Here is a 27,997-nt window from a genome sequence, read left to right as displayed (position 1 = left end):
CATGACTGCTTCTCCAAGAGAAACAAGCCCAACACTTCCCTGCATCAGAACCACAGAACACTAGTCTCAAGAAATACTCTGCAACAAATTGAAAAGCATTCTGTCATCAAATTTTGGACAAGAGGCACACACACGCTGTCACCTCTCAGAAGCCCACGGGACATGTTAGCATATGTGAGCTTCTGAGGGCCTCACGGTGGAAAACAAAACAAAACAAAACAAAACAAAACAAAACAAAAAACATGTTTAACTCTTTTAACTTAGAACTTCCAAAACTTATTTAACTGCTTATTTTAGTTTGCTACGGCTGCCTTGGAAAGTCCCACAAAGTATGGTTTAAAAACAAAATTTATTGCCTCACAGTTCTGGAGGCCAAAAAGTCTAAGAAGAAGGTGTTATTTAGTTTCCTCTGAGGATTGTGAGGAAGGTTCACTTCCAAGCTCTTTCCTTGGCTTGTAGATGGCTGTCTTCATGTTCATGAGGCATTCTGCCTTTGCATCCGTATCCAAATTTCCCCTGCCTATAAGAATCCCAGTCATATTGGATCTGGGGCCTATCCTAACTTGATTACCTCTGTAAAGACCCCATCTGCACCTAAGGCCACATTCTGAGGTGCTGGGAGTCAGGACTCGTGAATGAACATGGGAGGGGTGAGGACACTATTTATTCAACACTGAACCCCTTTTGCAAATGTCATCTATTAAAAGCATGCAGCACACATTTGGGGAAATGTAGCCATGGCCTCACCAATACCATACTTGGCTTCAGTATTTCCCAACTACCAATTGCAGAATAAACACAGAATCACTGGGGGGCGGGGGAAGGTAAAAATTCTAGATTCTTGGGTCTCACTTCCAGAGATTGAAATATACTAGATCTAGAGAAGAACTCAGGCACTTGGAACTGGGAAACCTGCCCAGCATCAAGCATATAACCAGCTTGGAGTTCTACCACCATTTAGCACTCCCTCTTTATTTTTAGACTTGATTTGGGCCAGAATCCCGGAATAGCTGTGTAAGGATTGTGCTTTCTTTGAAAACAGTGTGAATATAGAATTGTTTCCTCATCTCTGTTTTTATCACATCTTGTATCTGCCTCCATCCTGATACAAACTATGCAATGTGAATAGAATCCCTGCCTTATTCACCTTTTTACTCTCCCTTCTTCCAGGGAGTTGACACATAATGATCATTCAGTGAGCACTTATTTTTTTAATAATAAGTGCTTATTTATTCATGAGAGACACACACACACAGAGGCAGAGACATAGGCAGAGGGAGAAGCAGGCTTCCTGCAGGGAGCCCAATATGGGACTCAATCCTGGAACTCTGGGATCACACCCTGAGCTGAAGGCAGATGCTCAACCGCTGAGCCACCCTCGCATCCCTCAGTAAGCTCTTGTTGAATGAATCAGTACCTGAAGCATTGCCCATGAATATATACAACTATTTTATTATTAAGAAAATTCTCAAGGTTGACATATCTTTAATCTTGGGAGACTTTATCTACTAGAGATTTTAAAACATAACCTAGGTAAACCTTTCTTACCTCCCCCTTTTTACTCCACCCCCAAACAGACTGGAGTCTTTTGTTTTCAGGACACTTCCCACTGTTTTGTTTGCAGTGCACTTTTGTTTTCAGGATACTTCATACTCTTCCTAACCTGAAGGATTTTTGTACATGCTGTTGGGATTCTTCTCTTGGTTCTCTTCCTCCACACTACCCCAATTACCACCACTATTTCCAAACTAACATTTGTTCTCTCTTTCCAATCTGGAGTGGTGACCCTTTTAAATATTTCCATACAATGCTTTGGTTTTCCTTGGAGACATGGATCATACTTGTAAAAATTAGTTCAAAGGATACTCTCTATGCCAGACTCAAAACTACATGTGAGTAGGCTTCATGTTCATTGTATTCACTTTTGAAACTACAGAAACTTGCACAAAGTAGGGATTCAAATATTGATTGAGTGATGCTGTACTTTACGGTGGTGACATGCTTTGCTCTACCATGAAACTGGGAGCTTCTCTAGAACAGGGACTAAGTTTAATTCATTTTTCTATTTTTGGCACCTGGCATAGTGCCTGGAAGACAGAATGTTTTCACTAAATTTCCTTAAAATTGTTAAGGCTTTTGTTTATTTGTCTCTTTGTTTGCTTTTGCCTAGATGAAGGCCTGGGAGAGAAAATTTAGGACAAGGGTAGATGTTGGTGAAAATATAAAAATAGAGTTGTTCTTTCTTGTCATTAAAGCTCAAACTTAAAATATCTTTAAAATAAAAATAAACCAGAATACTAGGGAATATTGAGGGAATATTTACTGGAATCAAGGCACCCCAGACAGCTGATATGTTTCTAAGAAAACAAAAGGTAACAGTAAATAAAATAATAGTTTAAAATTCAATTTTCAGATTGCCAAAATCATTTCAAAAATAGCCCTTGGCAGTCATCTCCTTATGGAGAAATTGGATTGTTTGTCATCTGGTGATTTCACCAGTTCATTATTTCTAGAGGCAGAGGAGACATGCACAGCCATGGCACACAGGGACTGCAGTCATGACCAGCCTTCAAGTCACTTGAGTGATGGGAGCTGTATGTGGTATATACCACTCTTCCCGAAGATGCAGCTCAGCTTCCTAACACTTGTGTTCTGTGCTTGCAGTGACAACCTGCAGTGGTTAAATTCTTTCTTCCCACAATACTGAAAATTAGCTTTCTGGTAACTCACTCTTCTTTTTTCTAAGCAACTGTGGCAAATAAGGATAATAAATCCCTATTTCCTAGGGAAGGTGGAACTGTGTCTTTTTTTTTTTCTTTCTTTCTCTTAGATCTCCAATGTAGGGAGATGGTCATGAGGGAGTAGAGGAGAAATCTTTCATTGGACCAAATGGCCTTCTTAGAAGGAAAGAGATTGGAATTCCATTTGCCTTCTTATGAAATGGACTTTCAACATCTTTAATGGATTGGGACAAGAGCAACTGAGGTCTCTTTGCAGTAAGATGAACAAAGAAAGGGGCTTTCTGTTAGAGACATGAAGTCTGACCTCCAGGGTTGAGGGTTCCAGAGTGGTACAGAGTGGCTCTCAGTGTAGATATGATAGCACTAGGAAAATGGCCACTTGAGAGTCTAAGATCACCCTCACCTGAATAAGCACCAAGGCCCAGACCACCACCACAGCAATAGATATATGTTTACTGGTTTTCCACTGAGATGTTGTGAAACCCACAGCACATCTCTGCTGGGTCAGAGTCCCCCACTCTCTGCTACCTTGGGTCTCTAAGCAACACTGGCTTACCCCTTTGTTCTAGATTGGTCCCTGGGATTCTGGGACAACACAAGGTGAAGAGGAAAGCCCCAAAGGAAAGAAAAGTGAAGGTTTTAGCAATCAGTTTAAATGTTTTTTGTTTTTTTGTTTTTTTAATATTAGCTTTTTTTATTATTATTATTATTTAATACTCCAAGCTGATGAATGGACTGTTTTGGTCACAGTGGCAAAGAATGAATTATTGGCATTGTAATACTTTCTTATTGCTGCCTTAACAAATTACCAGAAACATAGCGACTGAGGACAACACAAATTCATTATTTTACAGTTCTGGAGGTCAGAAGCCCAAAATGAATCTTACTAGGCTAAAATTAAGGTGTTGTTGGGGCTGCATTATTTCTGGAGACTCTAAGGGAGAATCTGTTTTGTTGCTTTTTTCAGCTTTTAGAAACTGTCTACATTCTTTGCCTGCTGTCCCCTTCCTCCACCTTTAAAACCAGTAGAACAGCATCTCTGAAATCTCCCTCTTTCTTTCTCCTTGTTTACAGAGATACATTTTCTTCTCTTTTTAATCTGATCTAAATGCCTCCCTCTTAAGGACCCTTGTGATTATATTGGGCTCACACAGAAAATCAAGATAGTCTCCCCATCTCAATATCTGTACCTTAATCACATCTGTAAAGTCCCTTTTGCTGTGTAAGGGAACATATTTACAGATTCCAGGGGTTAGGTAGTATGTAGGCATCTGGGGGGGGGGTGGACATTATTCAGTATACTGTATATACCCTTCATATCTTAAGAATGAATGATTGGTTTTAATAGGACACTCATTGGTAAGACAAGAAAAAGGGAACAAGACTTAAGCATGAAGTATCATAAGTGCAAGGGACAAGACCTGGTGGCTTTGGATTCTGGTTTGGATAGATGGCATGGATATAAGTGCCATTAAGGGTAATTAGAAATCCATGAGAAGGCTTCAGGAAAAAAATATATGATTTTAGATATTTTCAGTTTGAGATATAGCATAGCATAAATTAATCCAATACCAGATATAAATCATTGTGATATATGGTCATGTGTTATATTTTATAAGGATTTGGTGTATATACTATTATATATTAGAAGCTAATATAGTTCGAACAAAGATCTCTCATGCTGGCATTTAAGATACTGCAAAGTAGATAACTTACCTGTCAATTTACTCCTCCACTCTGTTTTGATCCCACACCAACCAAGATGCAGAAGTAACTGCCCATTTCTATGAGAAACAGACACAACAGACCTACTGTGATCTTTGTAGTTTTTCCTGAAAATCTGTGAGAGTATGAGAAGTTGTCCAACTACATGCATAGAACTCTTCCAAGGCCCTCTCCTTTTTGCAAACTCTCTTATTTGAAGGCATGGTCCAGTCAACACTCCAACTCTGGAGATTTGCTGCAGAATGGATATACTCTAAAGGCACTGACAGACACAAGTGTCAGGTCCACTTACACACTCCTTGTGAGTTCTGGGAGTCTACTGGGAACTATAGACTGTTGATGGAACAAGAAACCAGTTAGGAAATATGAAGCATTTCTGAGAAAATGCCTCGATGGATCTCAAAAGTAAGGTACCTGCATCTCTAAGAGTTTATAATTTGTGGAGGGGGGTTCTATTTTCATGTTAGATACCCACTTTTGAAACTGAGTTTAAATTCATAATTTTATAGTTTCTAAAATGGACCTTCAGATTCTATAAACTTTCGGTTTACAATAAAACCTATCTATTTTGCCTAGACAGATTTACAAAAGCAGCAAACAAGGATGTATCTCCCCCATGAGGACTTTTCATACAGGACTCCTATGTAATATTTTTTGCGTATAATTACATATAATTAATTTTCCTGCACCTGTACCATATTGGCCAAAGTCATCCATGTCCAATTCATGTTTATGTCCCTGGTGCTCAGAAAGTTACCAGGTGTTCAGTCAGAATTTTATAAAACTGTATTGATGTATTAGGTAAATGGGTAGATTCAAATTAGTTCTTACACAAGATTTGATCTAATGGATAAATTAGGGACTGCATCAGCATTAACTGTGTACTTGGATTCACCATAATATTCACAGAAGAAATGGTATTCAAGGAGCATTGCCAAGGTTGAAAAACAAGAGTTCTCAGCAAACCCACATCTGTCCTTGCTCTATGCTGTGAGACACTTACGGAAGTTTCTCAACATTTGGTTGCCTGACTGCTCTGCCAGTGACCAGAAGGAACAACTAAAGATGGAAGTTTGTTTCTGACCACAGTTCAAGCCGGGGTCTCTAGTCCAGCTTTATCAATAAATATCAAGATATATCAATAGCTAATATTTTGATCTTGAATCTGCCTTCTGTATGTGTCTATTTTTCATAGCTTGTAGTAGGGAGGGCCATGTTTAACAATTCCTTCTGAAACATTGGATGCTGTGCTCTGGTGTTTGCTTTGCTAGGTCAGGAAATTCCTGCTCTGAGAGTCCTAGAGAAAGATTTGTCCAGATTTGAACAGATTTCAGTGGAGATGGGAAACTCCAAGGCGAAGTGGTAGTTTCTGACTAGCAGCAGAATGAACAAGAAGGCAAAAAAAGAAAAGAAAAGTCTCCAAAATTCAGGCCAAAGAAAATAAAGAAAAGGATGGAGGAGCAGCCCAGAGGGGTTAGGCAATGGAAAAGTCAAGAAGAATTAGTGGGAGGACAGAACAGAACTGAGGGCCTGGAGGATCATGGAAGAAAGAATGAAAAAAAGCAGATACAAGATTCTAGCAACCTGAGGAATGGCCAGGCTCCCCAGGGTAAGGAGAGAGGGAAGAGGGACTTAGGAAGTCAAATCAAAGAAAAGGGTAGAAAAATAAGGAGGGTTTGAAAGATTGTTCACCTCCGGGAATGGGGACACACATGTATTTATTAGGTTAATGTTTGCTCTTAATGTTTTTCATCTAGTTCCTTTACAATTTTAGTTAGGACTTTTTTAAATAACTCTAAAACAGGATCATTAGCTGTGAGTTGGTACAAATCAAACACAAAACCATTACAAACAAGTGGGAGTTCTCATAACCCTAATCAAAAAGGCCTGTGTTGTGTTTCTAAAGCCTGTCCTGAGGGACTATGAGAAGTGTGTAATGATAATGTTTCCATAAGAGCCAGATTTAATACAATCACCACTCAGATCAAATGTGGGGGGAATTTAAAAAAAAAAAAAAAGGCTGTTTTCAAATCCAAGTGCCTCTTTGAAATTTAAAATCATATTCTTTCTTTCTTTTTTTTTTTTTAAGGATTTATTTATTTGAGGAGAGAGAATCTCAAGCAGGCTCCCTGCTGAGTGCAGAGCTGGCCCAGGGCTTGGATCTCATGACCCTGAGATCATGACCTGAGCCTAAATCAAGAGTTGTAAGCTTAACTGATTGAGCCAACCAGGTGCCCTTAAAATCATATACTAAGATGATGGTTCATATACATTTCAAAGCAAGGGAATGAACTAAAAACACCAGCACAGGAAGATTTAAAATGAAGCAGAGTAGGAAAAAAAAAGACAAGCCAAGGTCTGGTTACATCTTCTCAAAAAACACATCAGTGCTCATAAATATATCAGATCTGCACCCAATGGTTACAGGCCCTGGAGACACTTTAAACAAACCACCTAGGAAAATGCCATATTCAATTAAGTGTTCAGGAATATCATAGACCTCCGGTTTAGCCAGGTATTGAAAGTCCTCAAACTCTACCCTCAGTGGTCACCAAAATGGTCTCCGTCCTAGAAAGCCCATTGCCATTCACAATGGCCAATGGTTTTGGTAGTTTCTGTGATGACAAACATTCCCTTCAACAGCAACGCCTTCCTTTGTTGGATATTTGTTTGAAATCCTGCAGTTGGGAGATGTTTATGTTCACATGAAAATAAATGTAAGCAAAGCATCTTATGGTAAACATCTCTCCAGAAAAAACAAATTCCATCGTTTTTACACATAGGAGAAAACAACAGCAAAATGAAGTTACTGCTTTTGGCTTCTTTCGTTGTACGATTATCAGGAAGTTCTTTGACGCTGCCCTAAGAAATCACTTAATTTGGATTATTTCAGGGTATATCGCTTTTATAAAACTGGTTTGGGCAGTTGCATCTTTAATGAGGCTGATTAGATAAGAGGAACAGATCCTCTCGAGATTGAAAGCTGTCTCAACAAATGTGGACAGTGTATTCATTTAATTTGTTTTAACCAGTAGATTTATTCATGTCCTGCCTTCTTCCAGAAAGGATTTAGGGCCACTTAGCTAGTGTGAAGGTCTGAAGGTATAGGTACTCATGAATGCCTCAGATTAATATCTAGAGCATATAACGTGTCCAGATAGTTTTCAATTATCATTGTGTTAATCTGAGCTTGGAAAGAGCTTTTAAACTGCAGTGAAACATCAACTAGCTTCGAACCTGCATTTTTAGTAAGCTATTTTGTCATTTGGAAGCCTGTACAATGAGCCTATTATTCCTTTAAAAAAAAAGAGAGAGAGAAAGAGAGAAAGAAAGAAAAGCAACCTTCTGGTGTTGCTTTTGTCCATCTTATCTTATCATTCAGCAGCCTATTCAGGATCATATGTGGGAAACTATGTGTGTAAGATTGAGCCCTATCCCACTGCAGGAACTTCTTGGAAAAACATCCTTCTTAAGTGGGTGGCTATGTAAAAAAACAAAAGAGAAATTCTACTTCTGTGATGAAGCTGGGGGCTTTTTATTCAGTATGCTTCAAATCTCATGTTTAAAATTAAGAACATTCAAAGCAGACCATCTATGTAGATATTTTCATACCCCATTTTTATGACAAATGCCTACTTAGCTTAGATTATTAGCAAATTCTTACAGTAAGAGGGATAGAGTACCATCTTTAAAATCATCTGCTATGCCTCAATATTCCTTTGTTTTTGAAATGAGTTTAAAGCGTGACAAAGACATCAATTTGCTATTAATGTATGCCAATATTACATGAACATTATGGGGATAAGAATATTCACAGAGTTCCCTGAACATATAAATATGCATGATTTGAGGGCCCATGACAGAAATGAATATAAATCTTTATTGAATTCTAATCTCAAGACAAAAACAGATTCATTCTGAAATCCTGCTAACTGGAAAAACCCCAGTTTATACCCAGATTTTATCTTGGAGTTACAGTGGGGCCAAAGGTCTCACAACTGCAGAATATTCATCATGTAGTAAGTCTGTTGACAGGAATATAAGAGCATTTAGAGGTGTGACAATTGTTCAGATGCTACTGGTCATTTAGAAGCCTCACTGGATTTTTCATTAAATTTGGTGACCACTGATTAACTAAGGGCTCATTCAACCATTCATTTTCCCTTGAACAATCTCACAGCCATCACTTCAATGAAAAAAAAAAAAAAAAGTTAAGTAATGATCTCAATAGTAGGTGAATATCTATTGCAAATGCACTAATTTCTACAGGGTTTATTTCTACTCTATATCATAAAGTTTGGCCGTGGCCCAGGGTTACTAAGGAGTAAGGTGTGGGGGGGCGGGGGTATGAGAGGGGGCTGTTGGAAAGCTAGTAGTGAACTCCATCCTCTAAGCTACTCAAACACATTAATGTACTCATCCCCATGCATGGAACATACTGCATCCATTTACCATATGCAGCTCAAAGCCTAGAATCTGTGTGCTTTCCTCTCTATTAGGGTCAGACGTGGCTGCTATAAGATGAGAAGACAAGTTATTATTCCCATGAAACCAAATATAAAATCGTAATAAACGGAATAGGTTAACTGAATAACAACAACAACAACAACAACAACAACAACAATAAAACTGTTTTGGGAGAAAGGAAAAGGAAACACAGAGCAGTCACAGTTCCCTAGCAATGATCAAATGCTGCAGTGCAGCAACAAGACCATGGCAATGGTGAGCAAGGTTAATTGCTGACCCCACTGACAGCCCCTAGTTCTAATCCCTGGGAGGGTTTCCCTTGTCTTTTGTCCCTTGTGGCCTTGACACTGGTCACTCCAGGAAATTCTTCTTTGTGTATCATCTTTTGTGGCCACAGCCAAGGTAGACATTGTGGAATATTTCTTTTCTTGGTGTCTAAGCTTGGGGTACAATAACAAAATACCATGGACTGGGTGGTTTGAACAACAGGCATTTACTTCTCGGGACACCTGGGTGGCTCCTGTCTTTGGCTCAGGGCGTGATCTCAGGGGCCCAGGATTGAATCCCACATCAGGCTCCCCATGGGGAGCCTGCCTCTCCTTCTACCTATGTCTCTGCCTTTCTCTGTGTGTCTCTCATGAATAAATAAATAATAATCTTAAAAAACAAAACAAAACAAAACAGGCATTTACTTCTCACATTTCTGGGGGCTGGTAAGTCCAAGATGGCCATTTTCTGGTAAGGGCCCTTTCTAGCTTAGAGATAGCCTCATTTTAGCTCTGTTCTTATATAGTAGGGGTGGGGGTAGAGATGGGTAAGAGGATAGGGAGAGAAAAGGAGCTCTGGTCTTTTCCTTTTCTTGTAAGAACACTGATCCACCATGAGAGCTCTACCCTAAGGACCTCAACCAAATCTAATCTCCACCCAAAGGCCCCATCACCAATCACATTGGATGTTAGGGCTTCAACATGTGAATTTTGAAGGAACAAACATTCAGTCCACAACACTTGGGGTTGGCTAGCTTCAGCGGCCCACTTCTAGGTGGTACAGGTTAGGGGCCTGGAAATTTATTTAGGGATTTTTATAGCACAAGCTACTTTTCAGATAGGCTTGGGGTTTCTTTGGCTGTGTATTTCTCTCAAAAACTAGAGATTTTCCATCTATTTGCTGTCAATAAGTTTCTGTGCAGGTAACCACAGTCAAATATTTTATCTAAAAATAGTTTTTAAGTTGGAAGACTTGCTTTCACCTACAAGATTCTGTGTCCTGTCATTTCAAAATCTTCCAAAGATAGGCAGGTATCTTGAACAAGGTCTCAGGTAGGAAGATCACAATCTACATCCCATCTTGGGAGTAGCCCACCACCTGTGCAGTGTGGCCATCTCCTGCTAAGGAGGCTACTATCTAAACTGCTTTAGACTGGGGTGAGGGGGAAAAAAAAAAAAGACTGGGGAGAGGGGAGAAATCATTGACTTCCAACTCAACAAAACTGCAAAGGTACTAGATTTTACAAGACCTAAATCACAGACTTCAGGCCTGAACACCTACCTGAGCAACACAGCACTTCTTTTTAACTCTGGTACAGACTGGTTAACTCCAGCCTCAGGTCATCTCTTGCTCATAGAGCAGGCAACACACACTGCTACATTGAATTTCACCAGTTATCCGTCCTCAGGTGGCATGTTTCCTTTCAGGGAAGGCAGGAAATCAAATGTGTCACTTGCAATTCAGTCCAATGAGCTTCCCTTTTGCATTTTCCTTCAGGGCAACCCCTGTGGCTATAGCAGCCCACTCCCAGCTGCCAGCAGCCCAGAGTGTGCACAGTCATCTGGAAATAGACTCGGGATTTTCTTCTTTTCCACCAACCAACTTGTCATAGAGAGTATCTGATGAATCCTGGGGAGTGGGTTAAGGTAGAGTTGGTGGAAAAGGAAGAGTAGGAACCCTGGCAGTGTGAGTCGCCTGTTCATTCACTTACCCAAGTGGGGGAGCCTTTAAGCTCTCCTTAAACCAGTTACCAAGTCAACTCACTGATGGGATGCTAAATGGTCTGCTCAGCTTTATGGCCCAGACCTGTGCTCTCCAATATGGCAGTCACTAGCTATATGTGGCTACTGAGCATCTGAATATGGTTTCTCTGAATTGAACTGTGATAGAAGTATGAAATGCACATCATATTTTGAAAACTGAGGCCAAAAAAGGTAAAAAATTGCAATAATTTTTTATTGATTACTTTTACTTGGGAAATTTGATGAAGCCATGAATTCAATCTACACTGCAATTCAGCAACCCACCAGATCAGCCTCTGCTAGAAATAAGAAATTGTTCAAAGGTGATCATTGAAATGCTACGGTTTATTAACCATGACTTGAGTAGAGAATTTAAAGGTTTGCACCTGATTATTTTTTAAAAAACAATTTAGTTCAATTACAAGAAGTCAGCACACCAGCTTTCTATTCTTGGTTATAAAATATCCATAAATAGAATAAGTGCTAGAATCTTATCACTTAGAGGTTCTGCTGGTGACAACATTAGCTTTGTGAAAACAGAAAGCATTGAAATGGTAGTGAAAAACAAATACTTCATCTAGATCCTTGATCAGCTGTAAAGCAACATTCCTAGGAATGACGCCATTCTCATTAAGTGCCAAGATTTTAGCAGCTTCAGTTATCTGGGGTCACACCCTTTTCTTTCTTTTCTTTTCTTTTCTTTTTTTTTTTCCCTCCCTACATAAATATCTATACATAGTCAAATGTAATTTTGAAAATTCAAGTCATTACCAGAGGACCTAAGATTATAATGGTATCCTTCTTTATTTAGAAAGGATGGCATTGTTTTTGGCTTTGATGTTACATTTATATATAAATGGTGCATAAATGTATTATACACATGCATACATGTACTATAGCTGATATCACCATATCTCAATCTGGTTGTGTCTTCTGCCTTGCAAGGCTATCAAGTCATTTTGTGCATTTCCTAGAGCCAAAGGTATGTGCTCATGTGAGGAAATGGAAGAAAAAACCAAAACTACTCCTCCCATTTAACTCTTACTCAAAACAACTGGGACTGAGTAAGCCAAATGAAATGTAAATCACACACACTAAGTGCACACATTTTTCTTCACTCTTCATATAGGAAGAGAGTCATAATTAAAAATAGAATATCAGTTGGATTACTATCACTGTAATTCTTGAAGAAAATATCAGAAATGTAGAGCTGAGAAAAGATCAATTTTCCATTTTATTCATCAGAAAAATCACTCTTGTGGAACAGAAAAGTCAGTGGTTTTAAAGCTTTACCTAACATCCTGTCACCTGGGGTATATGTAGGGAGCAGTGGCAGGTAGGGTGGGGAAGACTTGTTAAAACACAATCTGCTGAGCCTTAACCCCACCCGGGAGTCTCTGAGTTAGCAAGTCTGAGGTAGGGTCGAAGAATTTGCATTATCATAGGTTTACAGGTAATGCTGCTATTTTTGGCCCAGGGAACCTTACTTTGAGAACCACACCCTTACAGTATCATTGGAGAGAAGAATGTGAATGCTTTATCTGATCAGTTCAACACCTGCAGCTGAAAGGAAAATGGAGAAGGGGGATCAATCTGTAACCAATTTGAGATCCAGAGTCCTAACCCAACCACCTCCTAGCACACCTCCTTTGGGGGTGTTGGCAATGTGGAGATATAGTAGATACTATTTCAAACAATTATAAGTGTGGCTTCTTCATCACTCTTTTAGAAGAAGTAGGCTTGAAATAAGATTTCTCGTCAATCTTCATTGATAAAGAGCCAGTAAATAATACATGATTTTATTTTAATTCTCATATCGACAAGAATCTTTCTCTTTCCCAATAATGGAATCTAAGAATAACCAGCAGAAACCCTTCAAAGAGTGATTCCAGTGATGGCACAGATTAGACTGAGTCATGAGGCTAAGGTGAAGTCAAGCTGGACAATTTCTTGCCCAGAGAAAAGGAATTTCTGAGTCACAAGAAAGAATATGACAATGATTCAGTTGTAGTTTCTGAGGGTGTACCATGTTCCCCACAATTAAAAGGACTTCTGCATCTCAGACAGGGCCTTCTATGTATCAGAGTCTTAATAAACACTGCATGAAGATATGAATGAATGAATGAATGAATGAATGAATAGAATTTATGACACAGCATTCACTATTTGATGTCACACAAGCCCAATGATCTTGATGAGTTAAAGTCCAATGCCTCACCTCAACTTCTGTGCTTTACATCAGCATCAGAATTCATGAAAAAGGCACCTATCATGGCATCTTCCCACCTTAGAAAAGTTCTTCCAGTGGCCATCTCTGATTCTTTGGTGAGTTTCAGTCTCTATGTCACAGAGTGGGCAAGGCCAATCAGAACATCCATTTTTTTCTGGCCATGGTGATAGATCCAAGTAGGTGGTCAGATGACCCAATCAGGGCCAGTAAAACTCTTCCCTGGGATGTTTGAGATTGAAATTCCAAAAGAGAAATTGCTTGTCCTTTCTGGTCATGCTGCTTGTGGGATGTTACCTGGGCAGATGACAACTGGGCGAGTACATAAGTAAGCCAGGAGTTGAAAGGAGAGAGAAAGGCGAGGCAAGAGATAAAAGGTAAAAATTTATGAGTGTGATTAGAGACTCATTCCCAAATGTATGTGTTTTTTTTTGTTTTTTTTTTTTTTTGTATGTGTTTTTCTTGCTGGGTTCACATCTGGACTAAAATTTCCAACCACCCTTACAATTTAATTTAATCATACAACTGAATTCTAGCCAGTACATATGAATGAGCATGATGGATGCCATAGGAGGAATACACAGAAATCTCTTGTGCCTGATCATTCATACTTTTTAATCTTTTCTCAGCTTGTTATAAACAAATGCGATAGCCTTGGAAGCTATACGTTGAAGACAGTAGAACCACAAAAAGGAAGGAGGCTACATCTCCACTTTGAAGAATGTTGTCAACTGATCAAGAAATCCAGTTTGGACTCTCTGTTAGCTACAAGTAAGTGTCATTATGCTTAATCAGAGTGTATTTCGGAATTTGTTACAGTGGCCAGTACTATTTTAACTAATAAAGGAATTACTTAATGTATAAATGTCATTTAAAACATGAGGTTATAAGACATTTTATAGGCACTAGGTTTAGATAGAGAATACGGGTAATTTGGGGGTGTCTAAGTGGCACAGCTGATTGAACACTGACCCTTGGTTTCAGCTCAGGTCATGGGTTGTGGGATCAAGCCCCACTTTGGGTTCTGTGCACTCAGTGCAGAGTCTGCTTGAATTTCTCTCTCACTAACCTCTGCCCCTACATCACATACTCTCTCTCTTTCTCAAGTAAATAAATCTTAAAAAAAAAAAAAAAGAAGTAATTTGGTGAAGACTAATCCCTGAGGTCCTTCAACATTTAAAAATCAGGAAAAAGGAAAATTAGCAAAGAAGTCTTAGAAGAACCATGTAGGTGAGTAGGAGAAAAGTCAAGGGGGTTATGACAGTTCTAGAACTAATGTGAAGAAAATGTTCAAGAGGATGTAACACATGTACTATATGCAGTCCCTAGGACCCTTTAATTCTACATCTCCTCTTTCAATCCTATGAGATACTTCAGTGTTCTACAAATAAATGTCTTATTTTTAAAAGTAATTTGAGTTCACTCCCTGTCAACCAAGAGTCCTTGACTGTGGTAGACACCCTCTAAGATAGCCCCTGCTAATTCCTGTCTACTGGTATTCATGCCCATATATAATCTCCTGCCTTCTAGTATGGCCTGGATTTACTGGTTCACTTCTAATGAATGGGTTATAAAAAAAAAATTGTGGCTTTGATCTTAGGTGTCGTCTGTCATGCTCTCTCTCGGGTCAATGACCCTGGAGAACACCACTGTTAGGTTATGAGGCATCCCTGTGTAGAATCTCATGTGATGAGGGATCTAGATCTGCCAACACCACATGAGTGAACTTGGAAATGGATCCTCCCTCCCCAGTTGGGCCTTTAGATGAGACCTCAGTCCCAGTCATCAACTTGAGTGAAACCTTGAGCCCCAATCACCAGCTAAGGCATCTCCAGGTCCTTAACCTACAAAAACTGTAAGATAAATATTATTTCAGCCATTAAGTTTTTGTGATAATTTGTTATGCAGCAATAGATAATAACACACTGACTACTACACTTGAGAAGTACAGAGTTAATCCTTCCTATTAAACATGCCTAAATAATAAACATTGTAAGAATATTCTTTTTCTTATTTATGCCTCATTTAAAAATTATTTTACAGATAATTAATCCAAGCCTCCTAAAAACAAGGTAACCTGTCCAAATATTTGTGGCTGGCAAGGGGCAAACTGTGAAGCCAAACCAATTTCGTCTCTAAGTACAAGATGTGTTTGTGGAATTTGTGAGTAGTTAAGGGTTCATATGTAGGAGTAATAGGAGAAATATCTGCAAAGGTAGGTTGGAATCAGATTGAGGAAGTTCACTTTGAATATTAGCCTAAGGAGTTTTTATTAAATCTTAGGTAGTAGGGATAAAGGCTTTCTTAGAAAAGGGATGATATGATGGAGCGTTGTTTTGGAAGATTTGTTTGAAATCTGCTTAAGAGGGAGGACACTGAAAGAAGAGGGACTTGTAAAGAGCTGGTTTAAGGTACATGGAAATAAAGGGATGAGGACAAGCCTCCAAAAGAAGAATCAATAGGACTTGGAGACTAATTTAACATAGCCTGGGGGGACGGGAGTAATAAAGAAGAATCCTAATGATATAGAGAATGGTCCTACCTAAACAGAATCAGGGAAGTCAAAAGAAGGACTGAACTGGGGGATAGTGGGTAAGAGGAAGGGGAAGATAAATTTCAACCGCATGGTTCCATTAGAGGTAATAGCATTGCATGGGAATGTGTAGCTAGGAATCAGGAGGAGTCTTGCCAGTCCACACAGAGGCAATTAAAACCTTGAGAGCCCATGAGTTCGCAAGGAGAGAAAAAGACAAGCAGGGTAACAGACACTGGGTTTTCAACTTCTATTCCCCACTTTGACCTTCTTAACCAAATTTTCATTCAGTTATCTCCCTACCTGCCCTCAGCCATGAGCTTCACTAGAAGTTGTTTTCATATCAAAGAAGGTGGATCCTGATTAGTCTAAGCCAATGCTGGTCACTTCCATCTCCTTAGGCATGTCCACGGGACACAGATCTAGCCAAGGAGATGTAAGAAGTTCTCCAGGAAGCTCCTAAGGAGGCCTGAGAGAAGACGGCCTCCTGTGTTCCTCTGGAAGCTGTTCTATCTTGGTTCCATTGATCTATGTGTCTGTTTTTGTACCAGTACCACACTGTCTTGATGATCACAGCTTTGTAGTGCAACCTGAAATCTGGCATTGTGATGCCCCCAGCTATGGTTTTCTTTTCAATATTCCCCTGGCACATGAAACCTGGGATAGCTCTGACATCTTGGGTCCCTGGGGTGTCAGGCTGCAACTGGGCACAAGGATCGCATCCTGTGATACAACCAGAAACCAATCCCCGGGAAATTATTCAGATTCAGAGAAATGGAGGAGGAAGCGAGCCCAGTGAAACACAAGAAGGGTTATTCAGATGCTAGGAAGACCAAGAAAATCAAGTCAGGCTCTCAAGTCAAGGTCCTGGGGAACTGAAAAAAAGCCAGGGATTCTGATGGGGTTTATGCTGCTGAGGAGAAACTTTCCAGTGAGGAGAGAGAGAGACAGAGAGAGAGAGAGAGAGAGAGAGAGAGAGAGAAAGCACTAGACCTAAGAGGGGTACATGGAGAGACCACCATCCTTCCAGACCAGAATATTCAAAGAGCTGCACTTGACAGGATTCCTGAGGTGATTCTAGGGTTGGCAAAAGGATGGTTCTGAGCTATTATTAAACACATTCTCTTCTGAACAAGTCACATTCATCGCGTCCGGGCTATTGACTCAAAAACCAGCCTCAGTGCGCCTATTACTCAGATTCACCCCATTAGTGTGAAAAGATGGGTTGAAATGGACTTTGCTGCTTGGAATTAAGTGTGATCACACTGGGCAGCCTGGGGGAAGCGCTCGGTTAGGGGAGGCCGGGAGCACGCGGGCTGGGGCGAGCACTCCGAACAGGGGATGGGGGTTTCTTTCTCGAATGTTCTTTTGCTTCCACCTTCCGCGTTGCTCGCTTTTAGCGTGCTCTCACTCACCTGCCCCCTTCCCGTTGGAGAGACTTCAGAAGATGCAAATAAAATGACCAAGGCTGGCTTGGGCAGTGGCTCCTCCAAAGGGAAAGAGTTTGGTGGTAAACTGTGTGTGTGGCGGGGGCAGGGCTGTGCTTTCTGGGGTTCACCTGCGGTGTGGGGAGTGCTCACCCCTCTGGGCTGCTCTTGCGAATCCGGGCCTGGGCAGGTGGCAGCAGAGGGCAGGGTCCCGAGAGTGCATGAAGCAGGTGCATGAAGCATGGACTGGCTTCAAGATGCACGTGCTCTGCCCGCATTGGGTTGATGTGTTAATAATATACTTCACAGCCTTTAGTTTAGCAAAACGAAATCCCTCCTCAGCCCCCGCAGAGGCAGGGCGATTGGGTTTCAGGGTGAGGTGCTAGTGAGGGTTTTGGGGGGCATGCATGTGCGAGCTGCTCCCCTTCATCTTATTCCCAGCCCCTAGGCTGGTTTTACACTTTGGTTTTGTGTGTGTGTGTATATATGTGTGTCTAAGGGAATAAGGATTAGTGGGTCTTTTGTTAGGAAGGGGGAGAGAAGTGATTCGCTTGAGCTTCGCACACATGGGCAGCCTCACAGGCAAAGCTCACAGCTTTGATTTGCTTCTCATTCGCTGACTTTAAAAAAAGGGGGGGTCCATTGCCTCAGGCTGCTCTGTTGGAGGCTTGTATGGCAAGGATTGGGGTAACTTCTGTCTCCAGAATCCAGTTCTCGGCCAGGAAGCCAGGGTTTCATTTGAGCTCCATAAAGATTAAATGTTCCCAACCGGGGAAGAAGAGTTGGGAACGTTCTTTTTTCTATGTTGAAAGAAAAGGCCTCGTTATCACATGGCAAAAGGCATTACTGGGTGGTCCTTGTCTGAGAGCTGAACAGAGCCTACGGATTCCTACTGGAGTCTATGAAACCGATTTTTACCTACTTGGAAATGCCTGGCTGCTACCACCAGCCACAGCCCCCCTCATCGGCCAGCTTGTCCAGGTGGAGTGACCTGCCTGAATGATCCCAGTGAGTCTCCTCGCTGAACAAATCACCCAGCCTCTTCAAATGGAATTGCTAAACACACACATGCACGCACACGCTCACACACACAGCACGTAACTTTTTTTTTTTTTTTAAGACCAGGAACAAAATTACTAAGCAAAATTTCCCAATGAACACTTCTCTCTTTTATTTTTAAGGACAGAGAAAGACCAAGTGAGAAAGGAGCCTCCTCTCATCCTCCTCTCCCTCCCCCTCACAGTCCAGAATCCAAACACTATTCTGAGGATGGAGCAGAGGTGGAAAAGGTCAAGAAAATTAGGCCTTGTCTATTTACTGGCTCCGTTAGGAGCTATTGTTGCTCAGCAGCTGTTCTGAAGCTGGGCTTGAGCATAGACTCAGGGATGGAGTGTGAGTAACATCTAATATTTCTTCACCTCAGAAATGATGTGCTTTGTTTCTCAAAAAGAGCAGAGATCCTGTTTCTGGGTAGCAGCTATCAGAAACTGGTTTTAACCAAGCACAGTTGGAGTGTGTGTGTGTGTGTGTGTGTGTGTGTGTGTGTGTGTGTGTCTCAGTGGAAGGGGGAAGAAGAGAAGGGAAAGAGAATAAAGTCAAATCCATTCAACCTTTGATTCTGTATTTTTTTTTAATGTAGAAAAAACTAAAAATCTTGAGCCAAATGAAAAGCAGTAAAGTGGTTGAGAAAGATTTTATGACTAAGAGAGGATTGCAATGGAAAATATGTAAAAAGAGAAGTTAAACCAGCTGGCTTATTTAATTTTGGCTTTCCCCCCTTTCTACTTTTTTTTTTTCTTCTTCTTCTTCAGCTTAAAATGGGGAAAAATGTACTGTGTAAATATTCAGTGTTTTTCCTCGTATTTAGTCCTAACAAAATTCTTCACAGGGCTTAGTTTAATGGATCTCTGGGGACTGGGCGTGAACATGACATTTCACCCCTGGGTCAGACTTCCTGCTCCGACTTATAAGTAAAAGTTCTGACTGTCCCATGGGTCTCCTCTGCTCAGGAATGGGGCTGCGAGTCGGGGCTCGGAGGGTCAGGAGAGGGGGAGGGGAGGGAAGCTTAATGACAAGTATTTCTGACATTATTTTATTGTAAGAACACTTCTCTTCCCATTCTGATGTCCTAGCCAGGAGCTAAATTTCAAAACTCTGTTCCAAAGTACATATTAATATATTTCCAGTTTATTAATTTATTCATGTATTCAGTAGACACCGTTTAAACACTGTCTGTGTACTGAGCATTGTGTTAAGTCCTGGAGAATTAAAGATAACTAAACTATATTCCCTGCCTTGTATGTCCTCAAATAAATAGGAGAAACAGGTACCCAGACTGACAATCATAGCAATTACAGAGAGTTCTAAGAGGCAGCACAACAGGGAAAAAAGAACACTGCCCAGGGAGGGCATCAAAGGCATTTAGGAAGTGGTGATGTCAGAAATAAGTTCTGTGAGCTAAGTAGGTGCATAACCAGGAGACGGAAGAGAGGAGGAACAGCATTACAGGCAAAGGGAACAGCCACGGAAAAAGCTTTGTCCTCCTCCTGGGAACCTGGACAAGTCTGCGATGTCTTATCCTGATTGGGGTTCTGAGAACCCAGGAGGAAAAACTGAGTGGGATGGGATAGAACTGGCTCATGGGGATCAGAGTTTGACACCAAGGAGCCCCCAAAGGCAGCTTTCAGGGAGAAAGGTAGAATTAAACCTAGTGGAAAAAATACCCACATAGTGCCCTTTAGGCAAAACCCAGCGGTGGAGAAGCAGGAGCTGGAGGCAGCCCAGGGTTGAGGCCTGAGTAGGAGGCAGAGGCTGGAGAGAAGCCTTTGCACAGAGCTCTGGGGATTTTTAGAGGCAGCCTGACGGCACATCTGGGGTGGGGAGAGCAGTGTTAAAGGCATAGACCGTGTTCAGGGCGTCGTGGAAACAAAAGGTCCTTGGCAGGAAATTAAGGTCAGTTGTTGCTACCACAATGCCCAGCAACTGACAAGGATGGTCGAGGGAGAGTCAGGGGCTCGATGATGAGGAGCTTTGCAAAGTGGTAACATGGCAGTTACCAGTGTGTCCTGAGATGGTGCACAAGCAACGCTTTAAAGGTTTTCAGTAGCTTTATGTTTATTGTATACAAATCAGAAAAAAATCCACAATTATTCAGATACAACTGCTTACGACGAGGCCGAACATAGTACCAGGATGAGCTGGTCTGTAGAAAAATACTAATACTAATACTAATACATACAAAAAACTAATACTAATACACACAAAAAACCACAAAATATTATACAAAAGCTGAGAAGGAAGGTGGTCTATAAATGATTGAAGTTTGAAAACGTTGGCGATAGGCAACGAGGAACCCCTGATGAGTTCTAGACACGGGGCTATGTTCTAGAACACCATTCTTGGGGCAGGAGGAGGTGTGGAGCGGGGACTTGGATGAGAACTTGAATTATTTGTTAAGGGAGAATTGCATTTACCTTCCAGAACTAATGGAAACTCTGTATACTTTTCATGTTCGTGTATCTATCTATGTAAAGTCTACTTTAAACCCTACAGTACTTAGACAATTCTTCAAGGACCTTCTTTTAGTAATTTGAAATACCCATGATTTTATTTTAAGCTTGAACAACTCCAAATATATTTAAGTGAATAATTTTGGTAGAAATGTGCAGTGGTCAAAGTGACTTCTATGGTGTAATGAGACACTAATTGTGTCTATTAAATGTTAGTAAGCCCGTGTCCTTGTAATTATTTAATTTTATTTACATAGACCCTGGTGCCTTATTTTTTAAAATATGTCTGGTGCAGTGTGTATTAATCATTTTTTAATTTCTTATATTTTGTGATGCTTTGATATTTGGGGACCTTGTGGACTGAAGAGGAACTACTCCTCCGGATTTGCTAATTCCTGGAGATACTAAACACTTTGCCTGCAAGCACAGCTCTCTTATGCAAACCAACCCATCATGAGTCCATACTGTCAACCACCTCCTTTTATCAGGTACTGTGGTCTGGGACATGATCCTGTGCTCTTAGTCACCCCAAGGCCAGTTATTAGACAACTAGAGACCAGCCCTATAGCCTGTCAAAATTATTCAAACTAATCCTAAACCTGCTCAGGAGCTCATTTCAGCTCATTCAACTGCCCTGCCCATTTCTTTCTGTGAAAACCAAAATAAACCCAGTTGCTCATGCTTTCCCCTCCCTCCTTCTACACCCCCCCCCCCCAACCAACTCTGGTAAGTCTCCGTGTGGCTCCACATGGCTTAACATGTCTTATCTTCTTGTGAATTGTAAACAAAAAGCTTTTTTCAGAAACACTTATCTCTGTGTCTGTTATCTTACCAAACTTGATCAAAACAAAATCCCAGGTACATTTTAAAATATATTAAAGAAACTCAATAAACAAATATTTGTGAAATGAATGAATGAGTGAATATCTCTACCCACTAAAAATATGTCTCTTTTACTTTATTAAAACTGTTTTCATGTGGCTAAAGCCATTTACATTAGCTATCTATGATAACTAAGACCTAGGTTACCAGAAATTGGAATTTAGAGTAATTTACATATTGCAAAAAAAAGACATGAAGTAACTATGGCCTCTAAGATAGTGTTGTTTCTTTATTCCAGGAAGAACTCCAAAGAGGACTTTTTTCCAGCCAACACACCCATATTACGGTATCTTTCCTGTGTGAGACGTTATTTTTTTTTTTTATGCCAGAGTGGATTAACTGCTGTAACAATAACCTTAAATCTCTATTGCATAAGACAATACAAATTTATTTTTTAATCACTAAAATCCGATGCAGGTGTTCAGAGTTGGACAGCACTCCTGGCTGACTCTGTGACTCAGCAGTCAAAGATTCTTCCATCTTGTGATGCTGTCAGTTTCAAAACGTGACCTCCATGGTCACTAGAGAAGGTGGAGAAATTATGGGAAAGGTATGTCAGATACATACCCAACTTCACACACAAGTATCAAGTAAGATGTCTACATACATCCTATCAGTCAGAAGTGGTCACATACCCCTCTCCCCACTGAGGGATCCCAGGGAACAGGGGTACGTAGTCTCTGGCTGGGCAGCCACTTCCCAGCAGCCCCTCTGCCCTGGAGAATCAAACCTTTTCTGGCCAGCTAACCTTTCCCACCAATTCAAGACATATTTCCCAGGATAGTGTAACTATGTGTTGGTCAAATGGTAAGGTGAATCAGTATTTCTTAATCATTTGGGGGTCACGAATTTGATAAAATTGATAGACCTTCTCCCTAGAAAAACATAAAAGAATAAGGATACCTAATTTTTATGGAATTTCGGAAGCTCCATGGATGCCCTGAAGCCTCTCCACTGAAATCCTAGAGGGTCATAGGCCTACACTTGTGGTATAATTGAGATTATTCAGTTCAGAGGTATATTTTGAACAGTGTTGTAAATCATGAACCATGAGCTAACTTAAATTAGATTTTATTTCTGCTAAATTTGGGTCTAATTTTTTATTTGTTAATTTTATCCCCATGGGGAGCCTGATATGAAACTCAATCCCAGGACCCTGGGATCACACCCTGAGCCCAATGCAGATGCTCAACCACTGAGGTGTCCCAGAGTCTAATTTTTTAAAAAAATATTTATTGGAACTAAAAATTCAGAATGTCAGTAGTGTGCTATTCAATTTTTAGGGGCTAGTTTTGCACTAAGCAGAAATTTCTATCTCTGTTACTGCAAAAGATTTCATCCACCCATCTGCCACTCTCCAATCTACTTCACATGCCAACCAGAGTGACACCTAAAAACTCAGATTTTGGTATGTCCTTTCTAAAGACCTTTCAGTGAATAAAGACCTAAAAAGACATAAAAGGCACTGAGTAAACTGGCCCCACTTGCTTCACATTGTGTGCTGTTTTGCTTTTTATACTCCCTCACAACTGGCTTTTCTTCCCTTCCTCCCACCTCAGAGCCTTTGCACATGCCTTTGCAGCTTCTTTGAATTTTTTTGTCTTCATTTTATATAGGTAACTGCTACTTTTCTTCCAGATCTCAGCTCACTTGTAATTGCCTCAGAGAAGACTTCATAAAGACACCAAGTAAGTTAGTCCTCTATATATATTCTTAAATTATGCTTTTATGTTTTGCTCCTAATGTTTATCACAGTTTATAATTATGTTTTTGTGGTTATTTGATTTGTCTGGGTCACTCCCACTAAAAGGTAAGATTCACAAGGGCAAAAACTGAGCATCTGGTATCACAATTCAGTACCTGACTTAGTGGATGGACTATAATGGGCATTCAATATTTGTTGGATAGATGGATGGATGAATAGTGCCTGTTTTGCTCTGTATCTTGAAAAAGAAAAAAATAAGTGATAAAGTATCTTGGAACCAAATTATTTTCTCATTCTGAGAAATGAACATAATATCCAAGTTAGGATTTGCTGTGATTTTGAGGAACTTTACAGTTAAGCAATGACATTTATTGTGCTCTTAGATACCTTCTAATCCAATAAGAGAAGCAAGCAGTAAGACATATTTTCATAATTATTTTATATTGCCACAAAGAAAACAGCTCACTGATGGATTAAGGACAGCGGAAGGGGACTCTCCTTAAGAAAGCTGGTGAGTAGGAGCCTTCTGGGCTAATTTAGGAAAGCTTTCTCGGGCACCTCGTCCTATGGTCATAGTTTAAAGGTCTCTTATAATACCTCTTTTTTGAAATATATTTGGCACCTTGGGTGCCAACAAAAGATTTTCTCCACAAGTCTTGCTCAGACTCTAAACAGTTTTGTCTCACACTCCTTCTGATAGATTTTATTATTTTGCAAAATAGTCACCGTGTCTGCATTGGGACGATTTTACATTCCTATTAGATTTGGCCATGTGATTTCCTCTGGCAAGTGACATGGCAGTGGGAGTGACAGGTGTAGAAGCATTGAGAGCCATGTGAGGTTCCCATACATTTTCCCTCTGACACAAGGCTCATCATATCCTCAGTTGGGAATTTTCTAGCAACATAGATCCCAAAGTGAAGAGGAGGAGGGATGGAGCCATAGGTGACCTTAACCAACATGGAACATGAGCGAAATATTAGTTTTTATTCTTGTAAGGAACTGAAATTTGGGGGTCATTTATTATTGTGGCATAACCCAGCAAGAGATGATGGATACACTTCCCTCCACAAAAATTATATATCATTTGACTCAAATTTGGAGCTTTTGGACTAATGAAAAAATGGTCATTCCCACTTGGGTGAGTCATCCATCAGCATTATCCAAGCGCACGGCTTCAGGAAGGCACAAATACAGTCATGAGGAAGTGGAATTCTCAACCAGTAAAGCCAGTGGACTAACTTTTGTATTCACAGACTTCAAAGATATGGAAGCCACCTTGCCTCATAGCTCTGCTGGAAGTGCCAAGAGGATGCCATCGTAGAGGTGGAGGAAAATTTGCAATAAGAGATTACTATAAAAAATATATTACTATCAACCAAACAGAGATTTCCTTTCTTGCTTAAGAAAATCAGTGGGGGTATGGGCAGCCTGGGTGGCTCAGTGGTTTAGTGCCGCCTTCAGCCTAGGACCTGAGCCGGGAGACCCGGGATAGAATCCCACCTCAGGCTCCCTGCGTGGAGCCTGCTTCTCCCTCTGCCTGTGTCTCTGCCTCTCTCTCTCTCTGTGTCTCTCATGAATAAATAAATAAAATCTTTAAAAAAAAAAAAAAAAGAAAGTCAGTGAGGGTAAAAAGAGATTTATCTGCTGATTTATACCAAAGCAAGAGTAGTCAGAGCTCATTGTAACATCTTTTTTTAATAGAGAAGTATAAAAGAAACTCATTCAAGACAAAAAGAGTTTGTACAAAATGGCTAAGTTCTTGCATAATATTCCTTCTTCTTCCCCTTCCTCCCATTCCTGTTCTGTTTTCCCTTCCCTGTCTTTCTTCCTTGTCTTTACCCCAGATCTACTCTTGGCCATCTTTGGAAGATGCAAGGAAACTAAATATAAATAGATATATAAAGATGTTCACTATTGGAAGCAAAAAATAAATATACTCTTCTAAGAGTTTAGTCCACAACACTAAAATATTAAAAGAACTTGTTTAACCCTAAACCTCTAAAGTTTGTAAAACCTTCCAAAAACTACTTGATATTTGAAGGGGTTTGACACTTTCTTTTAAGTATACTAAAGTGTATTCCCATTTCCCTTGGCTTGTCCAACCATGAACAGCTTCTTGAGTAAGTGCTAGGATCATAAATCCTGTCTTGATGTAGAACTTGTACTTTTAAAGTAAGGATCATCTTACCGAAGAGCCTTTTTGCCATGAGCTTTCAAGCTCAAGGTCAGTTCCCCTAAATATGCATGCATGCACATGCACACACTCACACACATACACTAGTATTTCTGAATTTCAACTGTGGTGCACGTTACCAGTTATGACTCCCTATTGTCAAGCAATATTGCCCTTCCTCTAAATGTGCTGAGTTTTTAAAATATTCAATAGAAGGTGCACAAAGCTGAACTTACCATTAAATTACTCAAGTCACTTTCTGGAAGCTGAACAGGGATACGCAATTTAGATGCCTCAATGTTCAGTCCCTGAAACATATTTTAAACCAGGAGTAGGAGCAGTTCAATTTATGTGCCATGGTATTTGAATTTGCAAGGGTTTTCTGGTAGTCTGAGGAGTATATTGAGTTACTGTCAGCAAATATTTTGCTTTATTTTTGTAGCCTCGTGATACAGTGAAAAGAGCTCTGGATGCCGATTAGGAACTGAGGGACTTCTAAAAGGGCTTTATATACAATATTTTTGTGACCTAACAAAAAATGTAAACGGTTTACAATTTCGTGACCATGAATATGATGAACTCTTTGTTCTGAATTGCTCTAGTTCAATGTAGAATAGTTATAATCAGATTGATCTGCATGAGAATTCAATGCTAATTATGTATACATACGGAAGAGAGTTGATTTTCCATAATGACTCTATGGTTTAAAACCATCAAAAGAAAGGGAGTATTGCAAAATTCACCACTCCAAAAATACTACAGTCCATCAATTAAGCAATACATGAAGCATGTAATGATGATAATTTCTGGGTATGTCAACCAAGAAACAGGCAAGCTAGTTGTTAACTTGCCTCACCATAAGAATGATGATTGTGTTAGTGCTTGGGTAGGTCATTCCCTACTCCAGCTCAAACTTTGAAGGAAGACAAAATGGATTTGCTGATCTGGCTCCTTTCTTTAAAATGCCAGAGCCAAGTAAGCCCGTGTCTTAGGATATCTGTGCCATCAAAACCACAAAATATCCAATTTGTGACTATAGAGAAACCAAGTCATAGAAGGTGAGAACCTGAAATGGAACTTTTAGACCTCTTGTTCATTCCATTCGTTTTAACCATGCCATTATGAAGGCCAAGAGAGACAGGCTAACTTGTCCAACACAATCACAAATCTAGTGATAATGAACATAGAGAAAAGACTTTGCCCAAATCTGTAAACTTTTAGCCCAGGGCTTTCTTCTCTGCCATGTCACTGGTAAACCAACACTGGTTCCCAAAACTGAACCTAAGAGTAACAAGTATGAAATATGAAGCTTCTATTAGGATTCAGAACTAGAGAATATCCCTTTGGAATTTTCAAACCTAGCAATAATAAAAATGGAGTCCTACTAAGGAAGTTTCAAGTATGTTCATTTTCCCCTCAATGCTATAAAAGAAATAAAACAACTGCTAGTCATATATCAAGTTCCCAAAAGAAGCCCATAAATTTTCTGCTGAGAGTAACCTTGCATTACTTTAACCTGTTTTGAATATTCCTTAAAGGTGAAGAATTATATATGAGGTACAAAAGATGAAGACATGGCTTTACAATAAAATTATCTCTAAACCAGAAATGCTGACCAAATCTACTTTTCTTCTTGTCAGACAATGCTAAAACATTAATTTTTCTATTATTAAATTTATATGATACTGCAATCATTACTCAAATACATATATATATGTATGTTTTATACATATGTATCATGAGACCATAAAATATGAAACTGAGTCTTATAAACACCCTCAAGTGAATTCAAACATATAAAAGACTGTTGTCAGATCAAGTAGACTTCTGTTACTCAGATCCAGACACCAAAAACTCAAGGCTGCCACACATCTGTGCAATTTTTGTTGTCGTAGTATTTGCTTTTTTTTTTTTTTTTGGAATTACCTTCACAGCAATGACTTTAAACAATTAAATTTAATCTTACTATTATAACCACACCCTGGGTTTCACCACAGCCTTATCACTCTTTTTTTTTTTTTTGTATCCCCTACGTTTCTTTAGACTCAGCTCCTGGTTATTTCCTCTTATTAAAAAATAAATATAATTTGTTTTTCAAGGGCAATGGTCTGTTACCAATCAATATCACTTGGAAAGAATATTAATCAGATTCTTTAAAATATTTAAAGAAAATTGGATTAGCCATGGCAAGAACATTGGAATAAGCTCACGACCTTCCAATTTCTACTACAAGAGGAGATTGATTTCATCAATATGAACACAATCTGATACACTACTTGAACATTGGTTTTTTTTGACTTGAATAACAACATCATATAGTTTACACTTCCTTTTTTTTTTTTTTTATAGTTTACACTTCCATAGGTATCTCTTTAAATTTTTTCTGTAAGGTGATTTGAAGCCAAAGCTGAAATTGTTCCTGCCATATATTTTAGACTATTACTTCTGTTGTTCCTTGTGCAAAAGGGGCAGAAACATTTGAGCTGTAATGATTTTCAGCTGCTCTTTTCAAACCACAATGCCTACAAATCTCAATTTATTAATGCTTGAAATATAAAATTTCAAACATGTTCCGTGTGTGTGTGCACACATGCAC

At 39.8% G+C, this 27,997-nt stretch overlaps 2 long non-coding RNA genes across 2 annotated transcripts in view; one reads left to right on the top strand and one right to left on the bottom strand.

The window, feature by feature from the left end:
- Nucleotides 1-27,997, bottom strand: part of LOC121481413 — a 130,819-nt gene that overhangs the window by 28,277 nt on the left and 74,545 nt on the right. The gene's annotated exons all lie outside the window — the stretch shown is intronic.
- Nucleotides 21,007-24,593, top strand: LOC121481414. The gene is made up of 5 exons (XR_005985285.1): nt 21,007-21,126; nt 21,759-21,806; nt 23,159-23,208; nt 23,680-23,736; nt 24,482-24,593. It is a non-coding gene; the product is annotated as an uncharacterized LOC121481414 (long non-coding RNA).

Source organism: Vulpes lagopus, chromosome 23, assembly GCF_018345385.1.
Source record: "Vulpes lagopus strain Blue_001 chromosome 23, ASM1834538v1, whole genome shotgun sequence".
NCBI lineage: Eukaryota > Metazoa > Chordata > Mammalia > Carnivora > Canidae > Vulpes > Vulpes lagopus.
The sequence above is the reverse complement of the archived record's forward strand: the minus strand, read 5'-3'. Positions and strand labels throughout refer to the sequence as shown.